Here is a 15,558-nt window from a genome sequence, read left to right as displayed (position 1 = left end):
AAATTGCATGGGGGATGTATTATTATGTACTAAAACCGGGCGTTACGGGATTTATAGGGATGATAAGGCGTAAAACGAAGAAGGAAAGGTCCAGTGCATATTTATTCTGCGGCAGGCCAACATACGAGGGCGTTAGGCGGCCCATCTCTTGATTGGCTGTTTATCCCTTCATTATTCAATGTCAGTGTGTTTACCGTCTTGAATAATTTATCAGGTAAAACAGCTGTGAAGGTGAAAATTGGAGGTGAAGTCACACGAAATAGACGAGGACTGCTGATTGAAATATAGTTGTAGTGACCTTTAATTATAATCATCTGTGGGCTTGAATGTACGGGGACGGTGAAATGTAGTTAGATAAAATAAACAGTATTTAATAATATTTCAAATTTGTATAATTCAATCCAGAAATATGTTTGAACAAGAGGCGTTGATAAACGAACTACTGTATATCTTGTTTATGTTTTGGCTATTTAATATTAGAGAAATTAAAAGACAGTCATCGCTAACGATGTCGAACGCTTTAGACGACCACTTATACGTGCAGTGGTTTAATTATAGGAATCTGTGTTTGCACTGATACCAGGAAGTTTAGGTTTGAAGGTCCATCAGGAGGTTTTGATTAGACATCATAATTGCGAGACAGAAATATGGAAATTTACCCTTTCCTAATGAACCATCAGGATCTGCAAGCTCATGTCCGACTACGCTAATGTCAACTACAATATGATAACATGGGTCGTCATGTACTCTGCCATTCGTGATGTATGTATCTTTGGATAAACTCAATGTTATTAGCCAAATAAATAACTAATTCAGGTGATTTCTAAACTTATTAGTGTGTACATACAGTTTTCTTTTACAAACTAACCAAGCCAAAACATTATACAGTAAGTGGAATTTCAGCATTCGGTTTGAAAATCCTTATCCTTGATTTGATAGAAATAGTTGAATGAGCCACTGACCACAGAGTGCTTCTGCTGTCTAAATTATATTGTCTCCTTTAGATTTTTAAAAAAAAATAGAATTTCATGTAACATAAAAGATGCTATTGTTTAAATGATGATAAAGTTAGTTTATTCGACATAAGTCAGTCATCTACATCAGCGCACTCTGTTACAGCTAAATTAAACCATTTCCACTTTTACTACACAATTTCCAGCAGTTTTATGGGAATGGGACGTCTACTTACACAAATGGTCAAAGACATACAAAGGACATTTTGACGCATTTCAACTACCTTTTCAAAAACCTGCAGCTCCTGTAGGATGACGAAGTTGAGGTAGATGTAGCGCGCGTCCTCTACGGACCGGGACCGCTGGAGGTCGAAGAAGGAAGGACCGCGGCCCAGGCGTCGGCCCGGCCACGTGCGTCCCCCCGGCCTCAGGGGGATTTTGGGGGGGTCCAGGCCACTTGGGTCACCTCCCGTCCCCCATCACCAGGCACTCCGCGTCTTACGTATGTCTCTTCATCTTAGCACTATCCGAGTCACTAGGAGCACTTCTAGTTCTGGGTCCAAACAGTCTTTGTCGCGCACTCATTATGTCACAGAACACTCATTTTGCCACTACTTATTGGGGTTTAAACTAATCTTGTGGCTGGGCAATTTATCAGGTACTATTAAGTCTTTAGAGTTTTAAAATTTTTATGGAACACTTAGCTGAAAAGATTTTATGAAAATATAGCGAATGATGATGATTTATGTATTTTTCAAGCTAAAAACAAAGCGAAAGCACTGCCATATAGTTTTCAATCCTTGAAAAAACTGAAACATTTCTCTACGAAATAAAACAATGTGTCTATGCAATTCAAGCACGATCAGTTAAGTTCTCAAAGTGTAATGTATTGTACAGTACTAAAGACAAAAACAGCACTGAAAAATGTACAGTATCCTTGCTGCTTATCTTGGTGTATGCAAACTGTAATTAATTGAAAATATTGACATTTTAACTGAGAAGTGTAAACCTAATTCTCACAATGAAATGGTATATTCTTTAATAATGTATTGAATATTATATTATAATATTATTAATATTAAATATCCTGTATATTCTATTAAAATGTATATTCTTTACCACCACAATACAAGTATAATTAGTAAGTTCATTTACTCCTATAATATTTGTTTATCATTGACTTAAATACTTTCTACAAAGTTTCATCGCATGTTCACCCACAAAAGCTTTATCACTGGCCGTAAAAACAAAGTGGTAATTCCCATCCATAATCAATAAACTCGCTAGTCTCCGAAGCTTTAAAGCTGGCAGATAAAGCAATGGCGGAAAGTTTGACACTTTCTCCGGAAGTAGCTTGATCCATATTAATACCGGAAGTGTGACTTAAAGATAACACCAGCTGATGGTTTCCATAACAAGTTCATTAAAGTTTGATGAACACATTTTACAACAGCTTAAAAATGCTCGTTTGAGTTTAGGTAACGTCTTTAGCAAAAATGTTATGTCAAGTACCCTACTCTACGGTTTGCGATATGTATATGGTACAGAGTAATAAACGGTGTAGAATATTAAGTTAAGTCTAATAACAATTTCTGTGTTTTTATTCTCGATGTTTCAATGTATTACACGTAAATATTTCAATGACAAAAATATAACGTTTGAAACCTCTACAAACTATGTGTTTATGAAAGTTGCCTTCAGACATAACAATGTTGAACTTGCTCTTGAGTTGCATACCTAAGATCAAGAATGTTCTGAAATTCCTTTGTGACCACCATTTCAACTCCCGCCTCTACTCAGACCTGATACAAGACGTCTTAGAGTCTAAGGGATTATAGAGAATTTTTGGACTTCAACAAGTGTGGTCTGTATTAGAAAAAAATGTATGTGTATGCGGTTCCAAAAGAAAATTACAAATAGTTTTATTTGGTTGAAATATCCCAAGGCCATTGTATAGTATATAACAGTAGTATGATTTTTAAGTGACTTTAAAAATGACAATTTAAAAAATAATTCAAAATAAATATACGTGATTTTTATCGTGACATTATATGAGAAAAACAATGTTTCTATATGATTTAAAACAACTCATTACATGCCCTCGCCCTTCAGTCCAATCTGTGGTTCAGATTTTTAATGTACTTGTACTATTAATAACTTTGTACTCTATGTTTTACCAAACTATTTCTAGTACAATACGAAGAGTACAGTTTTATATCCGTATACGAAAATATCCGCTCCATTGTCATAGCAGCACACGTTATTCCTGATAACATGTATTTTGGTTGGACAAACATGAAAAGGAAGTTAATCGTGGAGAAGTTAAGAAGTAAAAGACAGTAAGATGCACCGGACCGAGTCAACGGCTGTATCCTGACAGCTGATGGCATTAAACAGCTGGTGATAACAACAACTGCCCCCGTTATCACTGAAATGACGTCACATTACGTCCAGCCCTATAGCGGTCCACAGGGCCACATTTCGGTGATAAAGTCATCGTTGCGTTTTTAATAGTTGGGGATTTACTATAGCTTTTGTTATTGGACATTTTTTGTCCTACCTTCACATCCTAGAACTTAAGGGTAGACTTAGAGGGTCACGACATTATCATTACCAAACCATTGACGATTGGCAAGATTCGAACCCGGGACCTAGGGATTGCCCTGTGCTCCACCAATAAACCAGCTCACGCCCTAGGAACTTCTCAATGACAATGATATGTTTCAAGCGTGTGACGAATAATCAGCATTAAAATTCGTTGTGTAGCCTACAGTACAGTACTGCTTTTTACAATGTTTTAGGCTATTACAATCATCATTAAGGATTAATTTAAGATTTCATTCTGCACTCTCCTGCACCGTAGAGAAACATTCCTATGATCCAATCAAACTATTATCGCCCAGCGGTTATCTGCAGTTTCGATCTCATTTTTTGAGGAATGTAGAAAAAAAGAGCTATGCTATGAGGTAAAAATTTTTCTTGACAAATAAACTAACTAGCCTAATTAAATTCAATATTTCTACAAAATTAATGTTTTCAATGAAGTATACGACATTAAACACGTCCATTTTATGACCACATAAAGAAACAAACCACACATCCCTTATGTATATGATTTTAATTAAGACCCTACGCACATTAATTACTTTTTTAATCTCGTCCATTATCAGAATCGCCGGAAAGTCTACATTTGACTGAGACAACCAATAAACTCATCACCCATCCCAGTTATCTGTTTATGAAATTCAACGATATTAAAACTCATAAAGGCCGTACAGTTTAATATCAAATCTACAGTACTGTATATAAATTCCAATTTTTACATCGGTTTTGACTAATTTATGTGCAGCTTACACATGTTAGTGAGTAATGGAGATTTATTTGTTACCGTTAAAAATATTGACGATTTGATCAATCGCATGATAAAGGGAGTGTAAAGTAATCATCTTTAAATATTAATGAATAAACTTAGTGAAGATAAATATGTCCGATCTTTGAGACGATTTAATCTAAAACAAATAAACAAAGTAGTGTATTTTATGTATTATAATATATATCTATGAAAGGGGTTGTTTTTCAATAACAGGCAGTATAACTGACCTAGGCTTGGCTGTTTTCCGCTGGTTTCCGTCCATTAATATAGTGTGAAACTTTAACTAGTCCCGTGGGATCTGTTAGTGGGACGCGAGACTATGTTATTATTTATGGTCCGTTTAAAGTTAGGTGCTCACAGGTGATTGTGTTTAAATATTCCATGGAAAACAACGTCTACGATGTGAAATAAGTGGATATAGCTAGAGTAGAAACAAACAATAATTGCATAAGTATAATTTGCTCTCATTAGAATTTATTGAAATGCTCTGTTGAACTGTGTTTTTTCTTGTACTTAAAGGTTTTCCATTGCAAATTCCACTAAATCACTATACTATATCCAAATGTATAAGCTCTTTTGAAATATATTTGAAAATATTTAGGGGTTCGCTTTTCTTTAAAAAGATTGTGAGTTTATCACCAAAGAAAACTCCTCTGAATTGGATAGGAAGGATTTAGTGGAGGGTCAAAAATCTGAAAATATGATATGTAATCAATAGCAACTACTTAAGTTCTATTCAGCAAGTTTCATTATCAGTTAGGCCTGGTCCAGACAAGCTTAGATACAATAGACCCGCACAGATCTACCAGCCATCTCTGCCATTGTCTCCATAACTTATCTTAGTAACTACAGTCTGCAGTAACCACGCTGACTTCAGCAAATCGCATCCGACAGTTGAGGTGAACCAATTAATCGTCCGATAAGAAATTTGAGTTATTTTACCACGGAGTTTGTGGTCATTAAAATACTAGATTAGATATTTAATTTAAGGAGTATTGGTTATGATATATTGATCAGGAGTATTCAAGGTCAACCGAGTTTTGATTTGACAAGAGAAATAATGAATATATGAAGGAATATGTTTGTATAAGAAACCCCTTTTTCAACCGAAACTTAAAGGAAGAAGTTCAAGATAAAACATATTTTTACTACGATTCCATCCATGTTCGCAAATAATCAAATTGACTTTTACAATTACTATGTACGGTATTTAAACTTTACACCTTTTAGAACTGCTCCCATGAAAAAAAATCTGTTATCCATCCCGACTTTTATAATACAAATTGAGAGAATGTATAATATATATTGGGAGAATACTTTAATAAAGTTTTCCACATCGGTGAATATGTTCTTGTAGTAGCGTTATAAGTTGTATTGCAGCTTAAATCCCCACTACAGTAGTACGCTGCTAAGGATATAAATTTCCTCATTTATTTTCGTGACATATACAAATTCACTGAGCATAAGATGATTTTGCTATTAAGAGGAGTAAGGTTCCAGCCGACCACCTGCTATGGTTAAAATAAGTAGCTTCATTTATCATTATTACGCATTCAAACCAATACCCAGCTGATTGTGAAGGTATCTCCATTTAAATTTAGTTATTTCTGTGGTTATTTCCTAAACGGATACTCTTTTTAATCTTTTGCTTATCTCTCAGCACATGCACAGTCAAAATAACGTCAAACATTAGTTTAACTTTACTACGTGGCCTATTTGAGTACAAACCAGAAAACAAAAACTGAAACAAACAAACCAATAAATTATAACGCAATAAAACGAAAATAAACTTTAAATATTCGAAACAATTAACATTACAATATAAATGTTTACCCGCAAATCAAAGGAAATCGTTTTAAAATTCACCGCAATTAATGTTTGAAAACTACTGATTTCGCTGCCACGCGAATATAAATGGTTCGTTTAAACGTTTCCTGTAAAATGTAATTTGCTATGAATGCAGAACGCCAACAAACGGTTAAAGCGCCATTTTGTTTTACATAACAATTCGCACGGTTGCAGAACCCGAAGTTCATTTGTTCCATTGTGTACTGCTGTAATATTTGGGCTCCTCTCAGTGTTCACCTTCGTTCACAACCGTTTAAAACATAAGAGTAAATAAACTTTGCACAGTATAGAGAGGGTTTCATTTAACTTATAATGCTGTTCTATTGAATAAACAATTTTTCAGACACTTTAATTGGTTTTATTTATAATAAACTGTTAGAAAATGTAATTTTGCTTGGTAAAGGACTGTCTACTGTGTTTGCTGGTTTGTTTTAAGTAGACAAGTTCGTCATCAATAGTTATAACTCTACGAAAATACTACTGTAACCAGTTATTGTAATCCATAACGTTTTGATTAGTGTGATGTAGGCCTACTGTGAGGCGAGGAGAGTTCTGAGGTCCTAGTTTGAATTTTGCCAGTCACTTATATCATTGACTCGGTATAACAATGTAATACTAATATACAATGTAATATACTGTACACAGACGATCAATTTGTACATTAATAGTCAATGCTACGCATACATTTTCTATCCAAATATAAAGTTGCTTATATCTATAAACTATGTGAAAACGCCACTACCCGATGGTTCGAAGCCCACTTCATGGTGTGGTTCGAGCTATTTAGAAAAGAAAAAGTCTAAATCTCCCTTGCAAGAAAACTTGAAACAAATATGACTCCTACAGCAAGAAATGCATACATACTTTCGTTTGAGATTGAATACATGTTGAACTTCATGAAAAATGGTTAAACATGTTCAATGGGTTATATTATTATATTTTATATAAATAAATAAAAAATCTGCAAACCAAAAGTTCTTTGTTATTCCTAAATACCAACGAGACTCTTGACTATTATAATATACTTTCTAAACGATATTCTTTTTGTTTTGAATACAATCCATTCAACTAAAAATAATCTTATGATAGTCCAAACAAAGCGTGGGGAATATTTTATGGTCGGTTTAAAAGCAACAAACAATTACAGATTGGAGCCAATGAAGGAACGATGGCAGGATAAGTTGCAATAAAGCTTGGATCGCTGGCGGTTAACAGTTTTCAAGGCACATCTTTCTTATTGATTAACTCCTCCGTTGTGGTCTTATCAGATTACAGCTTCTACTCGAGATTTGACCAACTTTTCAGGACAACTTGGCTGATATCAATTCATTTCTACCTTTGTAATGCTTTCGGTTTGTTTTTACAACATTAATTGCATGCGACTAAATTATTTGAGGACATCTCATACTTCATGGTCTTTAATCAAAAAAGGAATTTAAATTGACAGTTTATTTTTAAAAAGTTTCAAGACTCCTTAAAGATTTTTTAAGTAAATAATAGAATTACATAGTAAATATTGTATTTATACCATGACTTGAAGTGTAAAAGTATGTCTTCTATTTAATTTTTTTTCTGGGGCTTTTAGTGGAGGAAACTGTTGAATGTAAAGAACATTTGAGCTCATTTGAGAGACATTTATGGTCACGGATTGTGTTCTACGAGTATTTGGTGATTGACAGTATATGAATATTAGGATACATAGGAATTAAGTCGTATGCTCTAGCACTATAGCAGGTCACTCCAAATTGAAATTTAAAAAATATGTTTGCAATGATAGTAAAAACAAATTTGAATCCCGTTTGCTGACCATTCAATTTTGTAATGGGAACAACTGGATACTATGTATTTTTTTTGGTTAGTGCAAGCAAACTATGTATTTTAATGTTTGTAATGTAATTTTACTGAATCTTTGCTGGACGTATTCCTATAAAAATTAGGATGTGTTAAGAGAATGTTTTTCTGAGGAAAATGTCTTTTAGTTTCTTTATTTGGTGCACATACTCCAGAATAGTTTTCATCTCTCTTAAGGAACATATGACACTTGTATGGAGGTTATATTCAATGGAAGAACTAAGAGGTGATCAATAGCGATGGAAGAACAGTAAAGCATTGCAAATACAGTGTCAAATCGAAACTCGCTTGGTTCAACTCGAGTCAAATCATACTAATTTGGGGGTTCCATTGTAGATTTAACTGTTTATCCATTCATTGGAACTAATTTTAGGTTTTAAAAACTAAGTTTGCTTAAAAAATAACTACACTTAAGATGTTATATAGTACGACTACTTTTTTCGTCCATTAAACCTTGCCCGCCATTTATTTGAGATATACTAAGGAAAATAAACCATCTACGTATATACTATACTATACCGTTTACTAATGCTAGATATACTATTCCATTACGATAGTTTGGATAGACAGTAAGAGAGTTGAGATATAACTACAGTAAATAAATAACCCTAGCAAACCTATCTGAGAGCTTTAAAGAGGAAAGCAAGTAGCAACCCCCTTAGTTTTCTCTCGACTCACTCCAACCCCAATTTAACCCTTACTACTCTAATGCAAACGGTAAAAATAACATTGCGCCGAGGCTAATCTCATTGGGAACTCATTAGCTAGGAGAGAGATTGAGCTCAGACCGTCTTGGGCCAATCCCCGTCTCCTTGGAGGTTAATTTATTTGCAATTATTAAAACAAGTTTTACTAATAACAAAATTTTTAACATTTTATCTTATATCCGATTTGTTGTTTCGGCTGAAAGCTATTTAATTAACCATTTAATTAGGCATTTACATTTAATTGGTTAAATGAATATTAATAAAAATCATACGTACGCGTGTGTAAATAAAAGGTGCAGTAAATGAGAATGAAAACTTCCACAAACGTGTAATTTTTTCAACTGAGTCGTTAGGTAGGTAAATTTCATGATTTTAATACGTTTCTCAGTTCGTTTTAATGTGACTTTTTAACCTCTAAAAAAGTGTGGGAAAAGTTTATCATATTACCATTGAGTATAAACGTAACAATGATATTACTGTACTATCAAACTAATAGTACTATTTTTTAAATAAATAAAAAAAATAATCCAATTATTAAAAGGGTCTTTGAGTTTTGTCCCACCGACCATGAATATCAATAGTGCTTATTATAGAAAAATATTAATGTCAACCATTTTACGTTTTTAATAATAAACACCAATATAAAACTCCCATATAAATAGCTAAAAATTACCCAGATTTATTAAAACAAACAAAAACATATAAAAATAAAGGGACAACTGCAAAGTGTCACTTTACAAAGATAAAGCAATAGTGTAAGTTGGGGACCGGAAGTTTGACAGTTCCCAACCGGAAGTGGCTTGGTCCATAATAATAGCGGAAGTGTACCTTGAAGATAAATGTGGGGTGAGGGAATTAGCTTTTCTGTGTCTACACATTCAAACATAACCCTTATTTTTACTTAATTTTACATTATTTTTTTACCTGGGGATGTTAATTTGATAATATATTTTTTTCTTTATAGGTAACTGAACAAATAAAGGTCATAGATTAAAATAAAATTATTTTTTAAAAATGCCAAAAAGCTCAATAAGATTGTATTTGCAGTCTTTTTGTGCTTGACGAAAACTTCATCAAAGACATCGTAAGAGCAGAAACTCTATAAAAATCGTATATCCTAATTTATACTACGAAGTTAACAAGAACTTGGCACACGGGAAATACGAATTTCAAACTCTCAATCCGAACTACTTTCATGAACGTGGAAAAGGTAAAAGATATATTATCCAAAAACTCTGTAGCTAATGGAAAATATTAACCGGTTGTCAAGTCAACCTTGAATTAAGTACTCAAAAGATACATTCACGGATGTCTACTAATGTTTTGCTTGTCTCGTGTTCAGATGTAGCAAATCCATCAACTCACGGTCCGTATTTGGAAATCACTCTTTTATTTTGCATTAATTACACTTCAGCTCGCCTTCTTTGTCAAGTCGTTTGGTGCATTTCGTACGATTCTTCAGTCGTTCCAGAGGGTAATATTATCATTTAAAAGAATAAAACAAATTTCCAGGCATTACAAATATGGAAAAAATAAAATAACTGAGAAATGACTGTGGGGTTTGTATTTAAAATGAAATTTATAAGCAAATCAAATTCTACTAAGCAGAATGTTAATTTTTATATTTGAAACAAATTGAATTAATTTATCCTACCCTATACGGAATATAGAACGGTTTAAAACTACCCTACCTACAAAATTTCGACTATTTCCACTTTAAAATACTTCTATTTTCTAAGACATCTTAGACTATTTCAAGACAGATATAAAAGCAAACTACCACTATAAATAAAAAAAAATGGAATAACAATTTTGTGGCGGTTTTTCCTTCGTGTCCCTGAAAATGTGTATGGTTTTCAGGTAAAATCTCAATATACACAAAATGTACATTATGTGTCTATATTGAGATAACAAATACTGTAGATCTGAACTGTACAAGTCAGGTCGGGGCAAAGTCTCGTTCCGTTTACTTAATGAGTTTCCAACCTAATTATACAGAAAATTTACTTTCTCACTCCCCTCCTTGGTCTGTGGAGCCGCAAACCAATTGTGTTTAAAAGGTTATCCGACTAATTATTGAGAGCTGAAACCCAACGAATTATTCGTAATAAACGTATGTTACTTTTGAATAATTTGTATAGCTTAAATACTCAATAATTAACATTGTGAATTTGTTTCAAACTCAATTTCCGTACTTGGCACAAATTATTTTAGTTGTAATTTTCAAAAACTATCATTTTGGGAAGAATACCTCACATAAGTAAATTAGCAGGAAATGTCAAAAATTTTGAAGAAGTCTAACAAAATATACCTTGAAGCACAGGTGGATTAACATTCATGTATTTTCTACCCAATAGAACGCGTTTTGTAAAAACACATTTCCAAATAACAGAATATAATTAAAACTAGGAGTCGTCCTGTGGTCGTAAACTTGACTAAAAATATAACAAAAAATATGCAGACTTTCTATTATCACTCCACGCTGTAAATAAAACATGTGATTGCAATTTCTTTGTTTTGATTTTCTGTTTATCCTTCGTCACCAGCATGGCAACCTATAAGGATCATGTTAATTTTGTTTAAATTGTAAATACATTTTTTGTACACATTCAGATTCTGTACATCTACTGGAAAATATCTTTCTAACAGTATGTGTAGATTTTCCCTGCGATGCAAAACGAGAAAAAAGATCTTCAAGAAACATGCTTCCCTATTAATATTTAGGGTGATCAAACTATTCTACAATAGCGACATAAAAACAACACAATAGCGAAGTAGACCATTGCCAGTTTGTTTAACGATGTACCAACACCGATAGCAGATTAAAGGGTAATATCGGAACCACCCTTCTTGCACACACGGTAATTTGGCAAAGTCGTTAGGCTATAAACCATTATGACCGAATTGAACGGGCGGACATAAACCGAGCTGGATACACATTTATGTAAGTGCGAGACGTGGTCTTGTATCCACCATGCATATTATCTGGTTGATTAAGTGGACAATATTGTTTTCTACGATTATGTGTAGGATGTGTGAATAAAATATGTAATAAGTGTAATATTATGGTGTGTTTTAGCCTCACCCACCAGTGGTGTTTTTAAGTTGTCGCTGGGCAAAGGAAATGTCTAAACACGATTTTGTCCTTATCCAACACCGACCAGATGTTAGAAGGTAAACAAAGAATAGCCTAAAAACACATAACAAGTGCATCTATAAATGTGTGTTTGCATAGAATTGGACCAGAGATGTTCAGATAAAAAAATTGAAGGAAACTAACAACAAATAATATTGGTAGAAATTACGTTCGGCTAAGAGAACAAGAAAATCATACATTCATAATAATAAAGGTTTTAGACACCTTTCAAGTAAATGCGCATTGTATGCAAAATTAATTTTTGACATAAACATAAAACCATAATAAAGTTGCATGTTCATTATGTACAAAGCTGTATTACACTAAAAGTTGGAGATTGTAGGGTAACACCTTTTGAATAAACAAACTTCTTCTAAGACAAAAGTAAGTGGTGTTGAATTAGTTAAAGGACTAACAATCACCATAGATATTTTTATATTTTTTGTAGAAAGTCGTGTAATATAGTGGACACATTTTAAACGTCCTACAATCGAAAGTTTTCCCAATCACCCAAATACGATCGCTGGAATTTCATTTAGTATAAATAAATCAGTAAAGTTGGTAACTGTAACGGTAACCGAGGAGTAATGGCAGAAGTCACAAGTCGAGACATAGCGTCTTCTATACTCAGGAGGAACGGGAAACTCTTTACATGGATTTATAACCCTCTCGGATTGGTTGTTTAACTGCTTAAAATATCACCGCTTTACTGAGCAACACCACCTATGCTAATGTTACTGATGGGGAAATCGACCTTGTACAGTCTGGTTGAATCCAAATAGTAGCAAATCCAAAGCTAAACCATTGAAATTGTACGAATTTTTTCCCTCTTACATGATAAAATAGTCTCGTTACCAAAGCCAACTTAATAACACTAAATAATGAGAGGTCCCACGTGCGTGTGTCGTGGTACACCTGCGACGCTGGTTTTAATGGCGGTAATGTTGGCAGTATTGTGTAATTTATACTGCATCTTTACCTTACTTTTCCTCTAATGGGTATTAATAGACTTTGCTGTAATAGCTTCATTAATATTGCAAGTGTTTTCAAATAGTACTAAGATCTTGGGACTTTGGTGTATCTTGAAATTAAGTGCAATGATGTTTATGGTACAGAATAAAAGGTTGATGAAATAAAATGATTACCTTATCCAACCACAGTTGTTGGTATGACGACTAGTTCCTTACAACTTCGTTAGGTCATTAAGTATGCAACCACATCATCAATGTATTAATACATTGTGGATTTCAATACATTATTTTAAAAACTGCCACAATCACAATAATTAAAACTCGTCATGTTAATAAAATAGTTAAATTGAGATAAAAATTGATAAAACTGATTAAAACTGTACGGTCAGCACTGCCTATCACTGCCACTGACTAAACAAAACTGACTGAATCATGATGTTTCTTCTTCTTCCCAGAGCCACCTGTATTTCAGATGGTTTTGTTCTTCTTATTTGATTTGTAGCTTGCCAATGTATGTAAAACTGTGGTTGGATAAGGTAATCATTTTATTTTATCAATAACTATCTGTCACCCACGGGCTTCGCCCCTTTTGACTTCATAAGTATTAATAACACTATTGATTGGTTAAGTTAACCTGAAATAAACAAAATACAGTAAAACAAACAAATAATCACACCTGGGGCCCATTTCATAATTAAGTACAAACTAATATTATTAGTAAATCAGCTGATCGCCCAATGCAAATCTTATGGAAATTACAAGTTACAAGTTGTAACTTGTAACTTGTAGTTTATTATGAAATGGGCCCCTGGTTTTAATAAGGTAACAAATTGAAAGAATAACAAACAAAGTACAGCTGGGGTATTTTTAACATTAGGTATATGGAAAGTTTCCTTTAGAAAGGAATTACGACCTTAATGGGCAATTTATGAAATAATGGATAATTTTGCGCAAGGTTTCTCGTCATGGTGAACATTTTAAGTATATGGTTTATGAGGGTGACTTGAAGTTTTCTCAAAAGTTCATGGGTACTTTTGGCTTTATATATAGATACATTCCAACTAAGGGTCACAATGAATAATAAAGAATAAGATATTTTCTATTAAGATGTAGTTTTATAATTTTGTGATTTCAAGCAGCATACTTAATACTCTCAATGCTCTCTGGAGGTTTCTGAACCGAGCGTACCCAAGTGATTCTTGATCACAATACAATTATAAATTAATGTATTAGCTAATTAAACATATAAAACAGGTGAGGGTTTGAAAAATACAAATGGAAATTTGACTGTAAAACTCAATAGAAGGGACCTTTATCGAAAAAAAATAAGAATGTGAAATCCACGGTCTTGAATGACGCAAACATTTTTCCAGAAAAGTTCGGAAACGGCTCTCTCACCAATTTCCGATGGATAGTCAACATGTAAATATTTTACAAAACATAGAAAGTCGTAATTTCATAAATTAGTTGTTAATTTATTCAATGTAATTCCATACATTCTGTATAGCACTACCAAGTGAAACACACAGCGCCTATAAAATATAATACGTTACTTCTTTGATTCCAATTACAGAAAGAAAACTGCGAAGGAATGTAGTGATTTGGTCGACAAATAGAATTATCGGGGACATAAATAACATGGCCAAGACGTAACCGTTATTGCCGCCGTTCCCGAGATATATAACAGTGTCTTGTACAAACTGTTGGTTGTGGCTACACGGTTAACCTGTTAACTTGCCTTAACTGGCTGGACAATTACAGCTGTTACTTGATTAGGTCAAACATTGGTTAAAAGTGTTTAATTGTAGTATATTTTATTGTTTGATTATGTCAGTAAAACTTACAATGCATTCAAGGCATTACAAACGATTGTAAGGGAAAATGTCCGAAACCAAATAAATTTTTTTATACACTATGGATTTAACCCTGTGCTCTTACACCTAAGGCCGAGACATTACAAAAAAGAATAGCAACACACCCATTTGGTTGTTCTTGTTGTTGGAGTGGACAGATAGGTAGTAAAGGAACATAATAATTCACAAGTAATATGTCTAAAATAGTTTGGGATGGTATTTCGCAGCTGTGTGAACTACAGTAATTTGCAACTATCCACCAATTACTAATTAAATGAGTAAGGATTTAAATCAAGTAATCTTTTAAGTTGTGGTTGGTAAATAATTTGTAACCTTAAAATATCTTTGGTAAACATAAATTATTTTACAACCATCGAAAAATACCTGAACAGTTTTTCGAAACTACCACAAACATCGGAAACTCTACTAGACCCAATCAATTGCGTGTTCCCAACTCAATATCAGCCAATCAGATGTTTCCAGTTTGTATCAGAAAGCCATAAACCAACACAGCTAGTCGCATGCTAATTCACAAGCTAAACTGTCCTGGCGGTAACACATAGGCTATTGAATCGTGGCCTTCTTGATCTACTGCTGTAATGTATTTGTATTCTGGAGATACATTATCGTTAAAACTGGATTTGTTGCGGTTAACGTCTAAGAAATACATTTGTCGACACTTTGGGTTTTATCGCAAAGATTTGCCCGGTTTTCAAACACAGTGTTTCTTGTCGGTTTAAAGTGTTAACGTTGCATTTACGTTAGTGATTTTTTCATGTAGGGGAAAGTCTATTACCATAGGCTTTATGGTAAGACCAGGACCTTTTACTGGACTTTTTTGTTTTATGGCTCACAAATATCAAAAC

At 33.6% G+C, this 15,558-nt stretch overlaps 1 protein-coding gene across 6 annotated transcripts in view; it reads right to left on the bottom strand.

Moving 5' to 3' along the window:
• The window catches only part of LOC128991839 (dystrophin), a 549,174-nt gene that overhangs the window by 54,257 nt on the left and 479,359 nt on the right, over nt 1–15,558 (bottom strand). The window lies entirely within an intron of this gene.

This window comes from Macrosteles quadrilineatus, unplaced genomic scaffold (assembly GCF_028750875.1).
Source record: "Macrosteles quadrilineatus isolate MER2022 unplaced genomic scaffold, UCM_ALF_1.0 Scaffold_4__1_contigs__length_99947679, whole genome shotgun sequence".
In the NCBI taxonomy this organism is placed as follows: Eukaryota; Metazoa; Arthropoda; class Insecta; order Hemiptera; family Cicadellidae; genus Macrosteles; species Macrosteles quadrilineatus.
Note: the sequence above shows the minus strand (reverse complement) of the source record. Positions and strands in the feature narration are given on the sequence as shown.